Raw genomic sequence first — 23,693 nt, 5'->3', positions numbered from 1 at the left:
ATACAGATTTTCGTTTTCATTTCTTATGAAACTTCTGTTTCTGTTGTTTCTCTTATTATCTCCCATTATTTTATTATCAGCTCATGGTCTATGGTACTGACATGCATGATAACCCATTTTTCTGACTTTAGAAAAAAAAATTTGGTTACTTTTATGTCCTAGTTGGTAATAAAGCTTGTTAGTGTTCTACGCTTTTATAAAGTTTGTGCATCTTTGAAGGTTGATTCAGAAATACACTTCAGAATCTCATGCGTAGCATACACGTATTTACCTTCTAAACATCCATACGTTATCCAAACCTGCATCATGGATGTGATTTCTGAAATATAAAAAAGTTAAGGTCTAGAATTTATAGACAATTCTATAATCAAAAGAACACGACGAAAGTACAATATTCCAATAAACTTTCAGCAACATGATTCAACTTTTAATCCGGGTTGAACTCATTATCAGGTTACCCAGGGTGAACAGTTGATTTAATGGTAAAACGTTGGTACTTAACCTTATGTTAAAATAAGACATATTTCGTCACCATTCTTTTTTTGCGAAAACACCAATGAATCGTTTGCTCCAACTATTTTTTTTTCTTTTAATTGATACATATGCCTTTAATTGCTTAGATTTGCTTCATTTGAATTTGGTCGTTTAGTGTCTCATTGCCAGTCATACCACCTCTCTGGTTTTTTTTAAAGAACAAAGAACAAACGTGGATGTAATCAGTATGCTTAAAATGTTATTTGTTAAATAAAATAAAAAAGAAACAGGAAAAAAAAATCGAAATCATTGTATGATGTGCAACAATACTTTGAAAATACAAATGACTAAAGTTAAAAATAAAAAGCAATATTTCAAACACAAAGAATATGTCAAACATTCAAAGACAATGAACTGTGACTAATATTGAAGGAACAACGAATGTCGATCGATATGAGACATGCTAATGCTTATAAAAAATGAATACAAAATACCATTGACTTATCTAAGTGTTGTTCTAGACATTAACATAAACACAAACTTTAACTTATAAATAATGAAAAAGATTCAGTCAATGAAACTTTATAGGGGTGGAGCTAACTAATATTATTGGAAAAGAATACCTGCGCATGCTATCATTGATTTAACATTAGCGGTTCCTCTTAGACTGGAAATCTCATAAACTCTAACATGTGAACTATGCAAATCATTCAACATCACCTGACCACAATTCAATAAATTCATGACTAATGGGACAGGGCCAGATCCACCTGGATTCTTCGGCAATGAGATGTACCAATACAACTGCTAACCAAATATCATTGCTCTACATCTTGAGGTTCCCCATAAACTTACATAATCAAAAACTGATACATTGTGGACGCTAGCCCCGAGGGGGATGTCGTAGCAGTCTGAAACTGACACCTAAATCTAGATATTTGAGACTCCGTCAAAAAGAGATAACGATGCATGTACATTTTCCATCTCTCAAACAAAGAATTTAATCAGGCATGATGAGTATTAGTTGGTTTGGAAAGCATATTAAATGTACACAAGATTGATAATAGTTTTTATACTGCAAATTTTACTTACGATGGAAATCATGAGAGCTGCATTGTGAATTCACTGTAAAGGAAAACACTTTTATAGCATTTTACTTTTTGATTCACAGCAAATTTATCTTAAATATTTTATCATATAGTTTTTATCTCCTCCATTTCAAAATTTCAAAATTTTCTTTAAGAGAGACGTGAAAGGTTTAATATATATTTTATTCTACTGATATCTGTTAAAATATTGAATCAATTGTGTATTGATTATATCCATTGATTTTTTTCCATTATAATATAAAAATTCAATTAAGAGGAAAATTTTCCATACCTAATCTTATCATATATACTGCCCCTTAACGTTCATACAGGAAGTTAGTTCCATACATACTTGAATGATCTTCACTTGTATCGGGAAAAGTACTAAATAAAACATAAAACTAGCATCGACGTAGAAAATAAATAGATTCTGTTTTGATTTACAGATTTTGAGGAAATCATGTGTTTCCACTAAGAGAACAACTCTTATTATTAGTATTCAATATTCCACTAACGACTTGCATATTTCAATACTTGAGTCAGACCTTTAGGTAGTTTCGAAATTATTCGTGTTTGTCTAAATCTGAATTTCAACAAAATAAAACATTAACTATCTTATGTCACGATGTCAAATAACATTTAGATGATCTGAAGAGATTACAATTTGATCAACAGAAATACGTTTTTTGATAGAAAAATATTTTGATTGTGGTGAAAATTATATATTTTACATATGTTTATAACTGCTCTAATGGCAAAATTATTAATATAATACATGTATGTGTGAAACAACCTCAAAAGTGCTAACTTTTCGGTAATGTAAAGGTTTCGGCAATCTGCTGTGGTACTCTTTATTAAACATGGTAGTATTCTAGTGGTACCTTGTCGAGTGTACATTTTTCAAATGGTTCGATATGCGCGTTTGGAGTGACGTTTTGAATTAAAAAAAGTTTTATTTGATTTATATTCAGAAATTATTAAGAGATCCTGAATTGGTCAACTCTTTTAACAACATTTATTAGGGACATAGGAATTTGTTTTAGAAGAATGATTCAACTTCTCGAAATTCTTTATAAAGGTGCTATTAAGCATACAACTTTTAGCTTTATATTTGTTTGTATTTAGCTTAGCTTAGAAAATGTTTTTATAACATTTAAGCATATCAAAAGAGGGGCGAAAGATCCCAGATGGACAAACAAAGTCGAAAAAAAGCCCCTGACAAGGCCATGGCTAAATTAGAAAAGAACCCAAAGGCAGGCAGACAAGCAATGGTACACAAAACACAATATAGAAAACCAAAGCAACACGACCCCCACTAATACTGGGGACGTTCTCAGGTGCTTCGGTGGTGCTTTTTGGGAAAACATCTATTAAGTTTGTTTTTGCAGATTTGTGCAAGTATTTTATTGTGGCACTGAAATCATTTATTATTTGATCTAAACATTGCACAAGATCGTGTCTACATTTACAGCAGAGATGTTGGTGGCCGAGTGTTATTAGTAGTCTAACGACTGTATCACTCGCAAGTCAACACTGAGGTTGTACATTCGAATCCTGCATGGAGCAGGTGTCTACCTTTACTTCAGAGACTTCGGTGGCCGAGTGTTATTAGTAGTCTAACGACTGTATCACTCGCCAGTCAACACTGAGGTTGTACATTCGAATCCGGCTTTTAGACTTATTTAGAACTATTTCTTAGATAATTTAGACTTTAACCTCGCACTGCACTTAATTTGACCTTTTGAGACCAATTTTAAGCATGGTATATATTATGAGTTGATTTAGAAATTTACGTATTGCACCTGAATAGTGTTGAATGTTATATGCTTAACTTTTGGGGTAATTTATGTTGTTGGATTTTTCCATTAAATTATACCCTATATATCCATTATATGTTATTCATATTCTAAATAAAAGTCTATTTGAGTGTAAATTTGAAGTTTTGTGCGTTGTGTTTATTTGATTTCAAGATTGCCGTATGGTATGGACGTTAATTAATAGTTTGAATGAACATGATTTGTCTCCGTAATCAATTAAGATTTAAAAATTAGTAACCTACTGTTGCTTACATTTATGGATATTCTAATTTATATATTTGATTGGTGGTCGAAAAGATAATACTCGTCTATTTTTTATTTTTTTTATTTTTTTTTAAAACATAATCAGATAAAACGAAAATACCATTAAATCCTTTTCATCTAAAGATAGATTTTACACGAAAAAGATATATCATGAATGTACGTACTGATTAATGAATACCGTTTAACAAGCAATTCTCCATCACAATTAAGATAATCCTTTATCTCATTTTCTCAAAGTCATAAGTAACTTATGGTCATATAAAACTTAAATACCATTAAATCGAACATCTTCATTTTAAGATTTATTCCACAAGAAAAAAATATATCATAAATATACGTACTGTCTAAAAGAAATCGTTTTACAAAGGAATGGCCGCTAGAATTTGTTAAAACCAAAACACTTGAAATCAGGGCTAGAAACAGTGAAGCCATTATGAAAGGTCTATAAGTCTTTATCAAAAGTTGTCTTATATTATAGTAAAACTATAGATAAACAGTTTGATTCAAATGATTATTTATAAAGTAGGCTCTACATGGGAGCGCTTTTATCGTTCGACAGTTCAATTTACCGACAATTTTAATGTGACCTACAATTAACAAGAGGAAAATATTCTTCAATTATTTTTGAAAGTCAAACATTTGTAAATAAAAGCTGCTTTAAACCGATAACATGCATGTTGCAGTTACCTTGTATTTAAGACCATATCAAAATGTACTCATAATCAAATTAAGACTTGGGCTGATGTTAAATCCTAGTACATTTGATAACTTATTAAATAGTTATCTATTTGACAATTTATTAATCGTCGTAACATAAGTATCAAGAAGAAATAGTGAAGTGAAGGGAGATTGAATTATTAAATAATAATTAATCAGGATTGAAAATAATTACTGATTTGGCTGTAATATGATTCCTAAGGGACACTATTTTGTATTCAATGACTAAAGTTTTTTTTACTTTAATCGATAATTCATGAAAGTATTACTTGTTACCATTCGAAGAAAGTATCACAAAATCTAAATTTTGTACGATGGGGAGGAAAGTGAACCGCGGTCTGAACATTGGAAAGCCATTTTTTTGTATACTGTAATGTAAATGTGGTTATATGTTTTTGGAGTAAAAAAAAATCTTTTTCATTTGTAAAATACCAAGGAACTATATCTGTCTGATATAAATTCATTAACAAGTCTTTCAAAACCAAGGAATATAATATGAGCGTTTCAGTTAAAAATTTAGTAAGGGTCTGTTCGAATGAAATGTTGCATCACTAAAAACAAATATTATACATTTTTGTTTGAATCGGTACGAATCAAAATAAGAAGCGGTCAAAATATTATTTTAGTTTCATTGCTATTTGCTCAGTATTTGACCCCATTATCTGGCTCTTTGTATTGACAATTGATATTTCTTCATTTTCTTTTGTTGATAACCTTTTCGATATCTCCGACTTTTTCTGTCAATTCGTTTTACCTGCTAGTCAGAAGAGATGAGGAATCCACATTGCACAGCAGTCGTACAAAAAATAATAGTTTTAAATAGACAATTGTAAAAATGGAAGCGGAAAATATAGTTCAAACTTTATGACATTGTTCCAAATCATTTTCATAGGCTTTCAATTAAAACCCCATTACTTTACATATATTTCATTGAGCTAGACAGATTTTTATATTCCGAATGAAAAAAAAATGAACATCTACAAAATACTGTAAAAGAGAGGCGAAAGATATCAAAAGAACATATAAACTCTGAAGTCAAAAATAAACATGCAACACCATCCCTAAAAAGAACAAAAAGATCAACAGACAAGCAATAGTACACAAAACACCACTTAGAAAATTAAAAAGTGAGCAACAGGTACCCAAACACAAACTTGGGATGATTATTTATTTTCTCTAAATCTACAGTGGCATTTGCACTGAAAATTGTTGATACATATTTGGATTTCTTCTGATTGAATTGTAACTATGCTGACATTTAATTCCAACAGGAGGTTCGGTACAAACTATGTGGATCAAGCGAGACATTAGAACAAGTTATATGTCAGCTGACAACTATACTGTTGTACATCATATAAAACAGAGGAGGTCAGTGAGTATCTCTGTGTCTTACATTTGATAAGGAATATATCAACGACAACATGAAGACCATTTCCTTTTGCGATTTGATAATATGTAGCGTATTTCTATTCTGTATTTTACAGGTTTGTAATTTTAATATATATATCAACAATTCTTAATATATTTGAAAATGTCTTCTCTTTTTTTTTAATCATATTTTGACAATTTTATTTATTGTGTCTGTTTATTTAACGCATCAATGTAAATATATCGGAAATTGATGAGACTGTCATTAAAGTGAGAGGGTTAGCGCAATAGAACCAGGTTTAATCCACCATTTTCTACATCTGAAAATGCCTGTACCAAGTCAGGAATATGACAGTTCTTGTCCATTCGTTTTTGATGCGTTTTGTTATTTGATTTTGCCATGTGATTATGGACTTTCCGAATTGATTTTCCTCTAAGTTCAGTATTTTTGTGATTTTACTTTTTAGGTCTTAAATTACAGGCTATATCTAAACATTGACATGAATTATCATTGATATATTTATGAACTGATCGTTTACAAAACATTTAATGTTTGAAATACTAAGGATGTTCTATCCCATAAATAGTTTACCTTTGTGTAAGTTGTATATACTGAACTGCAAAAGAAACGTTGTATTTTACGAAAACTCAAATTTTCAAATACCTTGAAAAAAAGATATTTATTTATTTTCGTTTAGGTAAATTACCTTCAATTGGTGCTATGATTATGTTTAAATCTTCGTTATGACTGATTGCGTTCATTAATTCGGTTGTCCTAATAGTGGTTTCGCTGGGTCTGTGGGACACGTTTCGTTGTCAAATTTCATGAAGATGAGATGCACGTTGAATCCGTGCCTCTATAAGGGTAATTAAGATGTGCGAAGAGTCTGCGTCATCATAATCTGTTTGATGCTGTACTGATGCCACGACTTAACCCACGACAAAGAAAACAGGCAATCGGACGTTTGAATGCTGGACAGCGACCTCAAGTCGTTGCAAATGCATTTAACTGCAATGTACGCACCATCCAACGTCTAAGTGAACGACACAATGCAAAAAACAGTACAAATGACCGTCCACGTACTGGTTGCTCCAGAGTAACAACATTGCGTCAAGATGGCTTCATCTTACGACAACATCTGTAGAACCGGTTCCTCTGTGTAACTCATACTGCTCGTCAGACAATAGGAATGAACCAGAGACCAATTAGTGATATAGTAAGACGTCGATTGAAATCACGTAACCTGAGTTGTCGTCGTCGTGCCAGAGGACATATTCTCACACCACGTCATCGCCGTGAACGACTGCACCCATCGACAAAATTCCAGACATCAGCAGTGGAGAACGGTTATCTTTTCAGACGAAAGCCGTTCCTGCATTTTAAATGCAGACGGAGATGGCAGGACACGGATCTCGAAAAGACAGGGCGAAAAGTAGGCAGATAGCTGTATTATGCAAATAGATCCATGGAGAGGTCATTGCATTATTGTATGGGGCGGAATCGGCTTAAACCATAAATTAGGGCCTGTTGTCTTCCAGAATCTTGGATCAGGAAGAGGAAATCGTGGTAATGCAGCCCGGTATACCGAACAAGTTCTTGCGACCACATGTTGTGCCACATTTTGCACGCTATCAAAGCAACACTTTCCAGCATGACAATGTACTTGCGCATACTGTTAGAGCTACAAGGGAATTTCTTCAGCAAAACAGCATTACAATTATACCTTGGCCTGCTCTTAGTCTGGACTTAAGCCCAATACAACATTTATGGGACGAGATTCAGAGAAAACTGAATGACGTCCATCCAAGTACGACAACTGCTGTGGAATTTCAGGCATCTTTGCTGCAAGTGTGGGCTAGCATTTCTATGCACTTTATCAGCCGTATGATTCATTCCATGTACAGGATATACCGGCCGTAATCAACGCTAATGGCGGACACACACGCTACTGACTGGTAACCTTTATTAGTTAAATATGTGTTTTGGTGGTGAAAAACTTTATCAATGAACAGTGAATGAACTGAAATGATGTGAATTTGTTAAATAACAAGGGTATTTAAACGCCCATTCAATAAAAAATATAGCATTTATTCTTACATCATTTTTGCCTAAAATTACTGCAACGTTTCTTTTGCGGTTTAGTATAAAACAAAAACTTTCGGAATGTATGGTTCTAAATGTTCATTCTTTATTTGGCCTTTTACTTTTTTCCCTATTCGAGTATCGCTTATGTGTATTTTGTAGAAGGAACGTGCGCTTGGCCAATAAAATTTTAGGACTGGTATCTTTTATGAGTTTTCTTTCAGGATATAAAAAACTGAACATCTCAAAAACGTTACTTCTCCACGAACAACAACATTATGCCAGTGTTGTCATGCGTTTGGTTCTTACAAATATCTTTAGTATACAGTCAGAATAATTCAAAATACAGGACAGATAAGAAATTGCCCGTATCTTGAACCTGTACGCAACGTACAGCTTTAAGATTGAATGATAATGTTCAGGTTAGGTGGACTGCGATATGTCACTCTTCAAATGACTATAATTAAACTTTCAGATGTTTTAAAAAACGTGTACAATAATGTACGAATAAGATAGTTACGCTTTCTTTCAAGTTGTTTATTTAGGATTTCTGTATGAAATTTTAGAGAATAATCATAATTACTGTCAATTTAATAGCACATTGAGACACAAATATAAAGATTTTAAAATTGCCATATTCTTAATATCTGAATGATGATTCTAAAGAGACTTTTTTTTTTAACCCAAAGGACATTTTAGTCTTGTCTAGTGCACGAGGATATGTGTTGTCATGTATTAATCATCTCATTTTATAACCCAAAGATTGTTCTTTTTTCCATGCAGAGATAGATACTTAACATAACAGTTAATGTATTCAAATTTGTAAATGAGGATAAGCATTTCATACATTTATATTTAGAGAAATAGTTTTACGAAGATTTTCAAAATTTATTTAGTCAGTAAATACAGCAGTGACAACTAGAACACCAACTACTCCAAAGCCTACCAGGGAGCCAGATGTAAACCATGCGGTGTACTTTCACTACAACCCAAGGTCATTAGAGGTAATCAAATGTTATATTAAAACCAAACGTCTCGAAAACACTCCAAAAAAAACAAGTCTATGAAACGTTTCGATATTGTCACTGAAAATAGGCTAGCAAACAAGATTATTTTAGCTGAAAAAAATACTATGATTCGAATGCTAGTATTTATTTAATCTGGATCTGATTCTTATTTCAAATATGCGCCAAAATAATACCGACAACCTCAAAAATCTAAATTCAATAACATCATAATTATGTCATAAAAAAGATTGTCCTTCATAAAAAGCGGCGTTGGAAAAAAACATTTCCATATTACATAATTTGTTAATAAAAGCGCGCATATTGGCACAGAATGTCAATACAATAAGGTATTTTAAGGCTTATTTAAATTATTCAAAAAATGTATAATGTTTATTCACAATTTTTTGTCCTTACGTTATTGTATGGATGATCATTTCACTTATCTTTTATTTTTATAAAGCCTTTGCTGATCATATCGTTTGACTCACATTACACTAAAGACTGTTATGTTATGCCGCTAAGTCATGATGATATACAAACTATACAGGATCGCCTCGGATTGCATCACATGGAGGTTTGTTCATGATTTTTTTTTAAATTAATCAGAGGTAATTTTAGGAGTATGTTCGATGTGAGTCAATGACGAATGTGAAAATCGTTCTTTGACCTATAACAAATACTTTTACAAATTATGACTTGGATGCAGATTTAACTCATTTGCACTTCCACCACATCTTCTTATATCTAATAATTTCATGTTTAGGCTTCAAATACCACAGATAACGCGCGATGAAAACTTAAAACTGTCTAAAAAAATAGAGAATAAAAAATACATATCACTACGCAAATAACCCAAAATGACAACAAGAAGAAAAACATGAGAAAAATACGCGTTCGGGTTCAATTGATATGCCAATAATAAATGGTGATGCATCAAATAATCATAGCAATGGAAAAAAAACCAACTCAGAAATTTAGAGGTCGCCAAACGAAATAAAACAAAAAGTGTGTACCATATGTATCGAACCATACATCATATGGTAAAGCTGTAATTGAATTCTAAGTACGGAGTCACATCCGGAAAGAATAGAGACGTTGAATTTAATGTTTCCTACAACAGGGACACATCATTTTTAAGTTAAAAATCTTTTAAACACTCTTTTTGTTTGTATGTGGTGTAATGAGAAATAAATGTCTGTCCGTATCCTAGATATAAGAATATGGAGATGTGGTATGTAAACTATCCACAAAACAAATAAAAGAATGTGACAAACTTAACGCCACTTACATTAATGATAGAAAATTATGCATACCGAGTGAAACTCATACCGTATAGTAAGCTATAAAAGCTCCGACATAAACAATAATGAAACAATTTAAGAGTGAATAGCAACGGCCTGATTTATTCTAGAAAAGAATAGATTTAAAAATATTTATGATGTGACAGTTACCAGTTACTGGATAACAGACTACTAGCACGGAACAGCCTCATGTAAAATGTTGCGAGGTTAAACATGTTTGTGAGCGCTTAAACATTTCCTAACCTGTTATAGTAGTGTTATCGTACAACATAAAAACAAACTGTACAATGTTGTTGGAAAGTGTTTACCTCATTAGATCAGTATAAATAAGAAAACACTAAAAAAGACAAAAACTACAATCTGAGAGTACCATTTTGATGGAAACTAGTTAAAAGCACAATTTCAACTGAAAAAAATAAATAAACACGGATTAAGTGTTAATCAGTGCATCTCCAACATATTTGACTAAACGACTTGAAAAAACGACCGCGTGCATTGTTATAACATGCAAGCATAGGTAAGAAAAAGGGCCGTGTGCGTTCATATCTGGAAAGTAATGCATGTTTAGTTACTTGTATGTATTACAATCTGTTTTATTATAATTGTAAGTACTGATGAATTCAATGAATCATAACATATATATGTCGTATCTGAATTTACATGTTTTATGAACATCATATATTAAATATTTGATATCCGGTTCATACTAAGGGTAGTACAGGTTCAGCCTAACTTTCATAAAATATATTTAGAAAGTGCTGCGTCTGCATCGACGTTGAAATAGTAGTAACTGGCAAATTGACTAGTTTTTACATAAGCACATTTAGAAAATTTAATTATCTAAGATTTATAATTACAATATCTGGTAATTATTTCATCTAGACAAATTAAGGGACCGGTCGAAATTTATTGAAACACCAGACCGGTGCTAATAGCAGTGGGACAAGATTTTTTTCACAGTTGCAGTGCATAGAACCATGGTTTGTCTCAACAAAAATGTGCATGTTTTTTTCTTCAGTCCTGTTCTGATTTTTTTAGCCTTATATTTATATTTTGCCTAATATGTACTTTATCGAGAAAGTGTGTACAATATCCGGAATGTACAATGCAACAAAAAAAAAGCGACAACTTTATATCGGGGTCTTTCTCAAAATCTTTTTTGTTGGCATCATTACCAAATTTACTCCCAGCTACGACACATGTTTTGGTTGCGTCTTTGTTAGACGTATCTGTATGTTTGTTAGCATCTTTTAGTCAGTTGTGATGGATATCTACAAGATTTGGGCTGGTGGGTCCCAGTTATTGTTAAATTGATCTATTATGAATGTTTGTGTTGCTAACCAAATGTTGGCAATAACACAGAACTATTTACAACTGACATACAAATTGGAGAATCTACTAGCTTAAAACCCAGGTTAAATTTACCTTTGTCTTCGGAAAATAACTGCAACAAGTCAGGATAGTAACATTAGCTTTTACTCGTTCAGTTGATACAAAAGGTATAAGTTATATTCAAACATTAATTATCTTCTCGTTATAGCAATTTATGATGCAACAATTGGCCAAGAAACAATTTATAGTGTGGACTCATGACGATTTTGAGGTGAGGGACGCTCGATGGGAACATTCATGTCACCTTGGAAACATTTACAGAGTATACAGAGTATAGCGAGGAAAAGATGTATATATCTATGATATTTCATACGAAATGAAATGATGAAATAAAAGCTAACTATGCAGTATGAGATTTGCTCATTGCTCAAGGACGTACGGTGGTTTTATGTTGTTAAACCGTTGTTTGATACTAGTAAAAATTGAAAGAGTTGCATTGGTCCTGCTTTGTTTAATAAAAACAAATAGCCAACGTAGATACAAGTATTTTGTCTTTTGTGGAAAAATCATACTTAGTATAAAATCAATCTGATTCAAACAAAAATATCTTTTAATTTACATTATCAAGACGTTAAATTTCTTGATTGACATATACATGTATATTAACGTTTGGAGGACTTTATACAGTAACTGTGTAGGAGACAAAAGATGTTAACGGTATCCCTTAACTTCACTTGCCGGTATATAGATGATGTTCTCTCACTTAATGATTCAGAAATTATGTGACTGTATAGAGCGCATCTATTAAATCGAAATACTTTACTACAAAAAATATGATTTCAGCTTCCCAATTGTGAACTTCCCATTTCTAGGTAGCATTTTCTAGATTTTGAAATTTTTTTCATCCGGTCAAAATAGAACATACTGAAAAAATAGTACATATTTAAAAAAAAATCCTACGCATAGGTGTAAACACTTAACTAAGCAGAATGTAGATTAGTAATTTGGGTATCAAATTATAGGTGATCTAGAACTAGGGATCCTTGTAGAACATATATTGACTGATATTTTGAATAATACAAAAATATATAAATTAATTCAAAATAAGAAGGGGTAAACTATTTTGAAAATAGTCCGTGAATATTCGTGTGATACTAATAAACAGTTTCTAATAAAATCAATATATACATGTATATATTTTTCCAATGCACCCCAACTTCGTACTTTATTTGGCCTATATAACTTTGTTTTATTCGAGCGTCACTTATGAGTCTTTTGTAGACGAAACGCGCATGATGAGTTTATTTCAAGGCGGAACATCATTAACGCACTACATACGAAATATCTAGTATTGAGGATTTTGGCTGTCGAATCTGGGCTGTGACTAGAATGGTAGGACCAAAACGTGACTGTTCTCGACAAAAGCCCTAAATCTTTTTTTTTTAAATTTCATATTTTCATACTGCACCCATGTTTCGTTTATTTTTTATTTTTAAGCAATTGTTTTTACTTATTGTATATTGTCTTGGAGGATAGGATAATAATTGTTTAAATTATTTTTAATAATTTTTATCAAGACACTTGTTTGTTTTCATAGCTGTAAGTTAATTATAAGGCATATTCTTGTTCTCTGTTATTTTGATGAGGATAACAATCATTAGTTACGTAAATGATTATGAATATCCAATCAAAAATAACCTTCTTAGTCATTCCAGTCACGTTTCCTATCAAGTTAACTTGCAATTGTTTTTTTTCTTATTTTAGAAGTGTACAAAAATAAATCTAACAGAAAACCAAACAACGCTTATATATTTTTTTAATAAACATCTCTACAAGATCTTTAACCTTTCAGCTATTCAGTTGTGCAAGTTTTTTTTTGACAAAGTATTTGACGGAATGTTCTATGTTAGCTTTTCTTTAAACAATTTAAGAAAGAAATAACAAACGGTGACTGACGCTAAATGGTGACTAACTTCATGAATTAAGTAGATTTATTATTATTATTCTTATTATTATTTTCATTATACAGTATTTATAACAGCACATTATACAATATTAAAATTAATCTTGGCGTTTTACAATACATATCAATTCACATATATAAGTATTTGTTTGCCTTAACTAAAAATACCAAAGCCCATGTTAAAAAATGCTAAAACACAAACAGGTTTTAAAAAGAATCAATATAAAACTATGTTATTAAATTTACTGATTAACAATAAAATTTATATGAAATGGACATTTTAAAATTAAGGAGAAATTAAAACCGTACCAGTAAAATAAGTTAAAAATTGGTTAGTTAGGAGAGCTTATCAATCTACATTACACAGCAGTATATCAATAGTTTTAAATTAACAATTGTAAAAATGGAAGCGGAATAAACAGTTCAAACTTTATAACATTGTTTCAAATCATTTTCAAAGTCTATCAGTTAAAACACGACAACTTTGCATATATTTCCTTGTACTATACAGATAATTTTGTATTATTCTTAACGAAGAAATTTTAACATCTGCAAAATACTGTAAAAAATGGAAAACAACACGTTTAATAATTTCATGCGTCCGAAGAGCTTTTCTGGATTTACATTTATCAGGAACGCTCAAAGCCAAACATTTGAAATCCGAAGATGTATAAGTACCGAGCCCGTTGAAGAGCTATATGACAAAAAAATACCTAAAATGAATAGCCAATTTCATTTAAAGTCAACTTTGCCTGAGGGAGTTGAAATCTAAGTTTCTTAATAATTTCAAAATTTATAAAAGGATAATTTCAGGAAAGTTTGTTAAATCGTGTCAGTACCGAATTACTGACTTCTGAGATGAAGATACCCTCGGGGACTAACAGTCCACCAGCAGAGGTATCGACCAAATGATGTAAAAAATGGAAAACAACACGTTATATAATTTCATGCGTCCGAAGCGCTTTTATGGATTTACCTTCAGCAGGAACGCTCAAAGCCATACATTTGAAATCCGAAGATGTATAAGTACCGAACCCGTTGAAGAGCTATATGACAAAAAATACCTAACATAAATAAGCGAGGCGAAAGATACCAAAGGAACATACAAACTCATAAGTAAAAAATAAACAGGCAACGCCATGAATAAAAAGAAAAAGGACCAACAGATAAACAGAAGAACACAAAACACAACATGGAAAACTTAAAAGTGAGCAACAGGAACCCAACCAAAAACATGGGATGATTATTTATTTTCTCTAAATCTAAAGTGGTATTTGGACTGAAAATTGTTGTTACATATTGGATTTCCTGTGATTGAAGGTAACTATGCTGACATTTAATTCAAACAAGAGGTTCGGTTCAAACTAGGTGAATCAAGCGAGATGTTCGAACAAGTTATATGTCAGCTTACAACGATTCTATTGTACATTATATAACACAGAGGAGGTCAAGTTTGTACCTCGATTCTTACACTTGATAAGGAATCTACCAACTACAGAATGAAGACCATTTTCTTTTTCGATTTAATAATTTTAGTCTGTGTTTTACAGGTAGGTAATTTTCCGAATTTATTAACAATTCTTAATACAGTTGCAAACAGTTTTTGTTCTGTGCAAGCCTATACATAAAACCGATATCTAATGTTTGGCATGAATTATCATTGATATTGTCATATTTATAAAATAACTATTTACAAAACTTTGAATTGTTCGAAATACTAAGAGTTGTCTATCACAAGAAAAGGTTACTTTAGTTGTATTCGACAAAACCTTTCTGAATTTAGGTCCTCAATGCTATTTCTTCATTTTGCCTTGAAGTTTTTTTATTCGATTATCACTGCGGAGTATTTTGTGAACGAAACACGGTTTATCTAAAAACAAATGTACAAACTGCTATATTTGATGTGTTTTATGTCACAGGGTATAGAAACTAAACGCCTAAAAACAGACCTTATCTACCAACGACAACAACAACCTAACACAAATGTTGACATGCGTTTGGTTCCTTCGAAGATATTTAGTGTACTTTCAGAATAAGTCAAAATACAGAACAGATAACAAATTACACGTATCTTGGACCTGTTAAGGTTGAATGATAATGCTCAGGTTAGGTTGACTTCGTTATTCAACCGATCAAATGACTATAATTAAACATTCAGATTTTTTAAAGTTTACTTTACAGTCCAAATAAAATAATTACGTTTTTTCTCATGTAGGAAACCTAAGTTTCCTGTATAAAAGTTTCACAGTAGAGAATAATAAAGCTTAATTTCATTTTAACACATAATAAAAGAATAAAAAAAAATGCCATACTCTTAATATCAAAATGATGATTCTAGCCAGTAGGACTTTTTTTAAAACCCGATGGAAATTTCAGTCTTTACCAGTGCACGAGGAGAATTTGTCATGCATTAATCCTCTCTTTTTATAACCAAAAAGACTGTACTTCTTCCATACAAAGATAGACACTTAACATAACTGAGTGTATTCAAATTTATTAATGATGATAATCAAATCATACATTTATATTTTGAGAAATAGTTTTACGAACGCAAAGATTTTATAAATTTATTCAGTCAGTTAACACAGCTGTGACAACCAGGACACCAACTTCTCATAAACCTACCAGGGAGCCAGACGTAAACCATGGGTTGTACTTTCACTACAACTCAAGGTCAATAGAGGTAAGCAAATGTTATATTAAAAACAAACGTCTCGAAAACAATACACAAAAAAATAGGTTGATGAAACATTTCGAATTTGTCACTGAAAAAAGCCCGAGCAAGATTACTTAAGCTAAAAAAATACTAAGATTCAAAGTCTTGTATTTATTATTATTATTAAATATGGATCTGGTTCTCATTTCAATGAAAAGTCCCAATAAAGCCGGCAACCTCCAACATCCATGTTCAATAACATCATTACTATTGTCATTAAAAAGGTTGTCTTTCCGGAAAAGCACTGACGACAATGGTGAGAACTTTTCTAAGCTTCATAATTGTTAAGAAAATTGTGCATGTTTACAATAATGTCATTGCAAATAAAGGCAACATTAGTATACCGCTGTTCGAAATCGATTAAGAGAACACAAATCTGGGTCACAAACTAAAACCAAGGGAAACACATCAACTATTAGAGGTTTTAAGGCTTTAGCCTTATTTGAAATAGTTGAAAAAATGTATAATGTTTATTTACAATTTGTTTAACTTAAGTTATTGTATAGATGATCATTTCACTTTATTTTTTTTTATATAAAGCACTTGCTGATAATACAGTTTGACTCACATTACAGTAAAGACTGTTATGTCATGCCGCTAAGTAATGATGATGTACAAACTATACAGGATCGCCTTGGTTTGCATCACTTGGAGGTTTGTTAATGATTATTATGAAATTAATATAAATAAGGGTAATACTAAAAGTATGTCTATGATTAGTTCATGTTAAGCTTCATAGCTTGGTGTTCGATGGGAGCCAAGGTTCCCTGTTGAAGACCTATAATGGTATACTTTTTCAAATAATGACTTGGATAGAGATTTGTCTCATTGGTACTCCCATCACATCTTCTTATATCTAATAATTTCATGTTTAGGCTTCAAATACCACAGATAACGCGCGATGAAAACTTAAAACTGTCTAAAAAAATAGAGAATAAAAAATACATATCACTACGCAAATAACCCAAAATGACAACAAGAAGAAAAACATGAGAAAAATACGCGTTCGGGTTCAACTGGTATGCCAATAATAAATGGTGATGCGTCAAATAAACATAGCAACGGTAAAAAACAACACAGAAATTTATAAGTCGCCAAACGAACTTAAACAACGAGTGTGTACCCTATGTGTCGAACGTTACACCAAATGGTAAAGCTGTGATTGAATTCGAAGTACGGAGTCACTTCCGGAAAGAATAGAAATGTTGAATTTAATGTTTCTACAAAAGAGACCCATTTTTAAGTGAAAAATCTTTTAAGGTTTTAAGGGTGTATTTCGCCGTCTTAGATTGTAAAAAAAACCCAGAGAACCTTAAGGTCCAGAGTTTCTATCAATTTAGCAAACTTTTATGCAGGAATGCAGATATCAAGTGCGAATTTTCATTTAATAGAACCAATTTATAAGAATATAACTTATAGATATTAATATTTTTACAAGTGAAGATTATTTTTGGTTGCGTTAAAATGTTTTTAAATTGGCATTTTAAGGAGAGGTAACTCTAAAACGGTGGATTTTCTGAAGGAATCTACATGGAATTTAGCCGGAAAAAATCGTACGGTGACCCTATCCTTTTTTTTTGATATTCTCAAAGCATTGTCTGAAAGCTATCTTTTCCTAATTTATTTTACAATTCTATCATTATGTTTTGTTTCTTATCACAAAATGGTAGTTTTTTCCTGTATAATCCATACAAAATGTGTCATTTTGTTACAACCTGTAGCTTGAGAAAGTGCGCGGTGACCTATAATTTTTATCATATTTTTTATCAATAGATACTACGCTTTGGCAAAGTATGAACATTTATTCTATCATTTTTATTTTAGACTCCCATACCACCTTAAAAACTCTTTTTTGTCTGTATGTGGCGTGATGAAAAAAAAATGTCTGTCTGTACCCTAGATATAAGAATATGGAGATGTGGTATGATTTTCATCATGTCAACTATCCATAAAATTAAAAAAAAAATACATGAATGTGACAAACTTAATGCCACTTTCATTAATGAGAGAAAAGCATGCATACCGTTTAGTAAGCTATAAAAGCTCAGATATAACAAAAAATGAAACAATTCAAGAGTGAAAAGCCACGGCCTGATTTATACATGTTATACTAGAAAAGAATAAACCTAAAAACATTTATGATGTGACAGTTACCAGCGACAACCACTGGATAACAGACTACTAGCACGGAACAGCCGCATGTAAAAAAAATGCGAGTTTAAAATGTTAGTGAGCGCTTAAAAATTTCCGAACCGTTATAGTAGTGTTATCGTACAACATAAGAACAAACTGAACAAAGTTGTTGGAAAATGTTTACCTCATCAGATCAGTACAAATAAGAATAACACTAAACAAAGGACAAAAAGTACATTCTGAGAGTACCATTTAATAACAGCTAGTTAAAGCACAATTTCAACTAAAAACAAACAAAGGCTAGGAGTCAATCAGTGCACCCTCAACACATTTAATTAAACGACTTGTTAGGCATTCTGAGAAAAACACGGACCTCGTTAGAATGTGTAAGCATAGGTAGGGAAAAGACCGTGGGCGTTAATAACTGGAAATAGTTCATGGTTAGTTATGTATTACAATCTATTATTAAATCATAATTGTAAGTACTGATCACTTCATTGAATCATAACACATATATGTCGTATCGGAATTTACATGCCTTATGAACATCATATATTAATATTTGATACCCTGTTCATACTAAGGGTAGTACAGGTTCAGCCTAACTTTCATAAAATATATTTAGAAAGGTCTGTGTCAGCATCGACGTTGAAATAGTTGTTTCCCACAAGCAAATTCAGAACATTTAATTATCTAAGACTTATAATTACAATATCTGGTCACTTTTACATCTAGACCAACTAAGGGACCGGTCAACATTCATTGAAACACGAGACCAGTGCAAACAACAGTGGGATGTGAACTATTTCATAGTTTCAGGGTATGGGAAAAATGTGCATGGGTTTTTTACAGTGTTGTTTTAATTTTTTTAGCCTTGTATTCATATTTTCCCCAATTTGTACTTTATCGGGAAGTTGTGTACAATATACGGTATGTACGATGAACTAAAAAAAATGTTTTTTTCCTCAATATGCTTTAAACTAAAAAATCTTTTTTATTGGCATCATTATCAAATTTACTGTCAGCTAAAACACATGTTTTGGTTGTGTCTTAGTTAGATTTATCTGTATGTTTGTTAGCATTTTTTTAGTCAGTTGTGATGGATATCTACACGATTTGGGCTAGTGGGTCCCAGTTGATTTAATTTAGGTTAATGGATCGCAGTTATTGTTAAATTATCTATTGCTTATGTTTGGGTTGCTCACCAAATGTTGTCAATAACACAGAACTGACACAAATATGGGAGATTCAGTTTGCCTAAAACTAAGGTTTTATCTACCGTTGTCTTCGGAAAGTACCAAGTCAGGAATGTAACAGTTGTTTTTACTTGTTCAGTTGATACAAAACATATCTGTTGTATTCAAACATCAATTACCGTCTCGTTATAGGAATTTATGATGCAACAATTGGCCAAGAAACAATTTAGATTGTGGACTCATGACGATTTTGAGGTGAGGGACGCTCGATGGGAGCATTCATGTCACCAAGGAAACATTTACAGAGTTTACAGAGTATAGCAAGAAACAGATGTATTATCTAAGATTATTTCATACGAAATAAAAGCTAACTAAGCAGTATAATATTTGCTCATTACTCAAGTCCGTACGGCGAGGTTTGGCTAGCCGTAAAACCAGGTTCAACCAACCATTTTTTCTTTAAATGTCCTGTACCAAGTCAGGAAAATGGCAGTTGTTATCTAATAGTTCGTTTATGTGTGTGTTGCATTTGAGTGTTTCTGTTGTTGTCGTTGTTTTCTTTATTTGATGTGTTTCCCTCAGTTTTAGTTTCAATCTAATTAAAAACCGATCTCTCATCGCTCCTGTTTCTGATATGTCGCGTGGGAGATCTAACGAAACCGGCTTTGAGGTCACATGTGAGTGAACTAAAAGTCATGAATTTATAAAGATATGCAAATGAGTTGACGACCTATTAATAAGCCAATCAAAAAAGTTTATGAATTATTATGACTGACGATTTCGTCGTAAATAAAATGAGTTACATCCCTTTGCCTTACGTTAAACTTCCAAGATCGTGGAAGACTCAATTTCATGGGTCGAAAAAGACACATCTACGAGGTCACTCACATGTGACCTCAAAGCGGGTTTCGTTAGATCTCCCACGCGACATATCAGAAACAGGAGCGATGAGAGATCAGTTTTTAATTAGATTGTTTTAGTTTGTAACCTGGAATTGTTATTTCAATCAATTTATGAATTTCGAACAGCGGTATACTACTGTTGCCTTTATTTATGTTGTTTAACCACTGTTGTAAGAAACACAGAAAGAGTTGCATTGGTCCTGCTTTGCTTAATAAAAAAAAAATTGGCCAACATACGTAGATACTAGTATTTTGTCTTAAGGTGGAAAAAATCGTACTTACTATAAAATCACTCTGATTCAAACAAAAATATCTTAAAAATCTACATTATCAACATGTTAAACTTCTTTATTGACATATTTGTAACATTTGGTGGACGTGTTTTTCAACAAACAATCAGCATTCTCATGGGTATCAATAGTGCCCTTCTTCATGTCGACTTGTTCCTTCATTCATATGAGACTGACATCATACAGGCAGTTCGTAGGAGAGAAAAGAAGTTAACAGTATCCTTAAACTTAACTTGCCGCTATATAGATGATGTTCTCTAACTTAATAATTCTAAAGTTTGGTGACTGTATTGAGTGCATCTATGCAATCGAACAAGAGATATAGGACTCAACAGTAATATTTAAGTCCGCCTCATATCTTCACTTACATGTAGAAATTTATCAATAAGTGTCAATTAAAAACATAAATTCACTTCAAAAGATATGATTTCAGCTTCCCAATTGTGAACTTTCCATTTCTAGGAAACATTTCCCTGATTTCTGTATTTCCTATCATCCGGTGAAAATAGAATATACTGCAAAATAGTTCATATTTAAAACACTAATATAACAACGAGACACTTTTATAGCCAGTGGAACGTGTTTCACAGACAAAGAACTTATTTCAGCAGGTAAGGAATAAATGTCACAAACCCGGAACTTATTTTACCAGGTAAGGAACAAATCTCACAAAACAGGAACTTACTTCACCAGGTACATGTAAGGAACAAATTTCCAAAACCCAGAACTTAAAGAGATGTAACAAATAATATAGAAATTATCTGTGAAAAAATTTCTTCCAGAACATATTTCCTGTGATATTTATTCCACTGGAACTTTTTTTTGTTTATATATACACTACTTTTGGTTGAGTGCTGGCAGTCTCCAGAAAAAGGCATCCCAGCATTAAGTTATATTAGATACGAAAGTAGGTCAACTTGTATATAATAATTAAGTATTGACGTGACTGCAAGAGGTATTCCAACAACATATAATCCTTGATTTTGTGTTGGAAAGATAAATAGTTATTGATAAAAGAATATGACAAAAATATTCTGACCTAGGTACGAACTGTAAGGTTTGTATACTGTAAATTTAAAATCTAACAGTCAAGGTTTAGGTCAGTATGATGTTTTGTCAATTTAAGTGCTATAGTATAAAAGTAACTCAACAAAACACAATTCGGACAATGTTTTGCTATCATAGATCATAGTGGTCAATGGCGAAATTCACAGTCAGAGTTACCCGACTACAATATTCATATTTCATATTTCATAATGTATCAGCACATCAAAATTGTTCAACCTAAATTCTATCACCATTTATGACAAAGTTTCATAATGACAAAGTATCAGCATATTATTACAAAGTATCAACATATGATGACAAAGTGTCAGCATGAAGTGGCTAAGTATAAGAATATGAGGAAAAAGTGTCAGCATCTTATGACAAAGTATCATAATGACTATATCAGCATATGATATGGAACGCCAAAGTTTCATCATAAAGTATTTTTGGCATATAATGAAAATAATATCAGCAAATAAAGAAAATGTATCAATAAGTAATGACAAAGTATCATCATATAATAATATCAATTTGTATCTTACTATACAAATTCTTGATAATATTTAAAAGTATCAGCATATATATTTATATAAGTTGTGCAAAATAACAAAACAGGGACGAAAGATACCAAAGGAACAGTCAAACTCATAAATCTAAAATAAACTGACAACGCCATGGCTAAAAATGAAAAAGAAAAACAGACAAACAATAGTACACATGACACAACATAGAAAACTAAAGAATAAACAACATGAACCCCACCAAAAACTAGGGGTGATATCAGGTGCTCCGGAAGGGTAAGCAGATCCTGCTCCACATGTGGCACCCATGTTGCTTATGTGATTACAAATCCGGTAAATAGTCTAATTCGGTAGGTCACATTCATGAAAGGGAAGGGGATTGTAGTTACGACGTAAGGAACATATCCGATATCATTTGTGAAACGGTTATTTCATAACGGTCAACCAACTCGTGATGGCGTCCATAAAATTTACGAAGGGATTATTTCAACTTCACCATTTGGAGCTATTAGTTCAATATCTTCTTTGTGAGCAGCTATCCTCTATCAAGAAAACCATGATAGGAAATGCAAGCATGGGAATATCGTATCAATTGGGAGATATATACCCCGTATGCAGATGCTGCTGGAATGTTGCTACTTAGAAATGGAAAGTTCACAATTGGAAAACTGAAATCATCTCTTTTGTCGTAAAGTTTTGTTTTCAACCGACCCTCATTGTCAATTTCTAGATGTAAGTCAAGATATGAGGCCGACTTAACTGTATCTGTAGTATCTTTTACCTCTAGTTCGATGGGATAGATGCGTTCCACATAGTCACCAAATTTTGAATTATTTAAAATCTAACAGTCAAGGTTTAGGTCAGTATGATGTTTTGTCAATTTAAGTGCTACAGTATAAAAGTAACTCAACAAAACACAATTCGGACAATGTTTTGCTATCATAGATCATAGTGGTCAATGGCGAAATTCACAGTCAGAATTACCCGACTACAATATTCATATTTCATATTTCATAATGTATCAGCACATCAAAATTGTTCAACCTAAATTCTATCACCATTTATGACAAAGTTTCATAATGACAAAGTATCAGCATATTATTACAAAGTATCAAAGTGAAAGAACATCATCTATATAGCGGAAAGTAGAGTTAAAGGATATTGCTAACTTCTTATCTTTCTTCTTAAGAAGTTCCTGCATGAAGTCAGCCTCATAATAATAAAGAGACAAGTCGGCAAGTAGAGGGGCACAGTTTGTTCCCATTGGAATGCCGACAGTCTGTTGAAAAACACGTCCTCCGAACGTAACAAATATGTTGTCAATCAAGAAATCAAGCATCTTGATGATATCAGTTTCAGAGAATTTTTTGTTTGAATCAGAGTGATCCTATACAAAGTAGGATTTCTCCCTCCCTAAGACAAGATACTTAAATTGTATCTACGTTGGCCATTCTTTTTTTATGAAGCAAAGCAA

At 32.1% G+C, this 23,693-nt stretch overlaps 2 long non-coding RNA genes across 3 annotated transcripts; one reads left to right on the top strand and one right to left on the bottom strand.

Annotated features, from left to right (window-relative positions):
* Window positions 1-243: 243 nt before the first annotated feature.
* Window positions 244-4,110, bottom strand: LOC143049349 (uncharacterized). The gene is made up of 3 exons (XR_012970190.1): window positions 3,985-4,110; window positions 1,567-1,599; window positions 244-319 (listed from the first exon to the last, which is right to left on the bottom strand). It is a non-coding gene; the product is annotated as an uncharacterized LOC143049349 (long non-coding RNA).
* A 1,714-nt stretch (window positions 4,111-5,824) lies between these two features.
* On the top strand, window positions 5,825-19,843 carry LOC143049348 (uncharacterized). Of its 2 annotated transcripts, none has more exons than XR_012970189.1 (4): window positions 5,825-5,844; window positions 15,990-16,097; window positions 16,671-16,784; window positions 19,652-19,843. It is a non-coding gene; the product is annotated as an uncharacterized LOC143049348 (long non-coding RNA). The 2 variants fall into 2 exon arrangements; XR_012970188.1 differs by lacking the exon at window positions 5,825-5,844 and adding an exon at window positions 14,833-14,964.
* Window positions 19,844-23,693: the final 3,850 nt, after the last annotated feature.

This window comes from Mytilus galloprovincialis, chromosome 10 (assembly GCF_965363235.1).
Source record: "Mytilus galloprovincialis chromosome 10, xbMytGall1.hap1.1, whole genome shotgun sequence".
Classification (NCBI taxonomy): domain Eukaryota; kingdom Metazoa; phylum Mollusca; class Bivalvia; order Mytilida; family Mytilidae; genus Mytilus; species Mytilus galloprovincialis.
The sequence above is the reverse complement of the archived record's forward strand: the minus strand, read 5'-3'. Positions and strand labels throughout refer to the sequence as shown.